This window comes from Pseudorca crassidens, chromosome 1 (assembly GCF_039906515.1).
Source record: "Pseudorca crassidens isolate mPseCra1 chromosome 1, mPseCra1.hap1, whole genome shotgun sequence".
NCBI lineage: Eukaryota > Metazoa > Chordata > Mammalia > Artiodactyla > Delphinidae > Pseudorca > Pseudorca crassidens.
This window is the reverse complement of record NC_090296.1, coordinates 74,473,736-74,476,227: the sequence shown is the minus strand read 5'-3', so window position 1 is coordinate 74,476,227 and position 2,492 is coordinate 74,473,736. Positions and strand designations below refer to the sequence as shown.

General features: G+C 36.4%; 1 non-coding gene across 1 annotated transcript; it reads right to left on the bottom strand.

Annotated features, from left to right (window-relative positions):
• Positions 1–2,127: 2,127 nt before the first annotated feature.
• LOC137207172 (U6 spliceosomal RNA) lies at positions 2,128–2,234 on the bottom strand. The gene has a single exon (XR_010934963.1). It is a non-coding gene; the product is annotated as a U6 spliceosomal RNA (small nuclear RNA).
• Between the last annotated feature and the right edge of the window lie 258 nt (positions 2,235–2,492).

Sequence of the window (2,492 nt, the reverse complement as noted above, 5' to 3'; positions counted from 1 at the left end):
TACATATATTAGAGCCTCAGAACTTTTCATCTTATAATTGAAAATGTGCCCTTTTACCAACCTTTCCCTATTTCCCCATCCCCCAGCCTCTGGAAAATACTTTTCTAACTCTCTGGTTCTATGAGTTTGACTTCTCCTTTTAGATTCCACATGTAAGTGATACCATGGAGTACTTGTCTTTCCATGTCTGGCTATTTCACTAAGCATAATGCCTTCCAGTTTCATCCATGCTGTCACAAATGACAGTATTTCTTTCTCTCTCTTTTTTTTTTTTCAAACAAACAACTTTTTATTGAAGTATAGTTGATTTTCTTCTTTTTAAGGCTGAAATATTCTGTGTCTATATAAATACATATACATCACATTTTCTTGATACATCTCTCTGTTGACGGATACCTAGATTGTTTCCATACTTTGGCTATTGTGACTAATACTGCAATGAACATGAGAGTACAGATATCTCTTCAAGATAATGGTTTTATTTCTTATAGACATTTACCCAGAAGTGGAATTACTGGATGATATGGTAGTTCTATTTTAAATTTCTTGAGGAACTTCTACACCGTTTTCCATAGTGGCTGCACTAGACATTTCTTCATAAAATACCATGTTAAATGAAAAATAGTTATATTTTCTAAAATAAATAATTAGTGAGAAGAGTGGCATTGTTGTACATTTTCACAAATCTCTTTAATATCTGGCTTAATAGACGACAGCTAGAGTCTCATACCTGCTTTTGCATTTAATCTGTTACAATATGCTGTTTTGATGGAAGTAGATGAAGCGTATCTGGACCCACAGATACGCAGTTGGAAAGAGGTGTATCAGCTTTCTCAGATAATTGTGAATATTTTTCTTTGATACTACACCAACACTTGACAACTGGTAGTTTCTTAAAGGTTAGCTGTGATGTGGAATCTGAAACCATATCAACAAATTTTTCTACTCTGTTACATTAAAATTGCTCTGGTCTGTCTTGCACTTTGAGAGGATTGTTCATCCATGTGTGACTTTGTAACGCCATGCATTGGTCACCTGGAAAATTTTGGTTCACTGAACTTTGCATACCCTCCAAATGTTGATATACTTTATTGCACAATATTAAAAAAATCACATTTATTAATATCAATATTGATCTCATTGGAAAACTCTTATAGTGTCAGGCAGTTGTCAAACTCAGGATGGCAGAGGCAGATTTTCTACAACTCTAATTTTTGCTGGAAAATTCAAATTTTATGAATGGCAGCAAATATTGTCAGTTATTTTCCTTTGAAGTGACAGTCTCCTTTGTTCTTTTTTTTTTTTTTTTTTGCTGTGTGCAGGCCTCTCACTGTTGTGGCCTCTCCCGTTGCGGAGCAAAGGCTCCGGACGTGCAGGCTCTGGATGCGCAGGCTCAGCGGCCATGGCTCACGGGCCCAGCCGCTCCGCGGCATGTGGAATCTTCCCGGACCGGGGCACGAACCCGCGTCCCCTGCATCGGCAGGCGGACTCTCAACCACTGCGCCACCAGGGAAGCCCTCCTTTGTTCATTTTTGAGAAAATATCTGCCAAATACCCAAGTATGAATCATAGTTTGCCTCAGTCATTCTCTCCAGTAAAAAGAGTGGTACATGAAGAAAGCAGGTAGTTCAGCTCACATCTCAAATGATTGCACAAGTGCTTTTTATTGAGATAAACATTGTTCTTCAGTATGCAGCAGCAATGTTTTATGTGTAATTCCCATTTCTTCACAGTATACAGTGTTTTATGTATACTTCCCATTTCTTCACAAAGAATGTGAATGTGTTTTATATTCAAGATTTTTTTGGGTGTGCTAACTAGCTTTTTAAAAAAAATTGAAGTATAGTTGATTTACAATGGTTCAGGTGTACAGCAAAGTGATATATATTCTTTTTCAGATTCTTTTCCATTATAGGTTATTAAAAGATACTGAATATAGTTCCCTGTGCTCTACAGTAGGTCCTTGTTGTTTATCTAATTTATAGATAGTAGGGTGTATCTGTTTATTCCAAATTCCAAATTTATCCCTACCCCTCTTCCCCTTTGGTAACCATAAGTTTGTTTTCTTTGAAAGTCTATTTCTGTTTTGTAAATAAGTTCATTTGTATCATATTTTATTTTATTATTTTTTATATGGAGCGCTTCACAAATTTGCATGTCATCCTTGAACAGGGGCCATGCTAATCTTCTCTGTATTGTTCCAATTTTAGTATATGTGCTGCCGAAACGAGCACTGTATCATATTTTAGATTGCACGTATAAGTGATATCATATGATATTGCCTTTCTCTGTCTGACTTACTTCACTTAGTATGATAATCTTTATGTCCATCCATGTTGCTGCAAATGGCATTATTTCATTCTTTTTAATGGCCAACTAAACTGCGAGTGTGTGCTATGAAGAATCTAATGACTACTTGGACAGTTTTGTGCCACTGCTTTATCTGTGGCACCAAATAACCCACCATTGCTTTTGTGCCATTGGTGGAAATA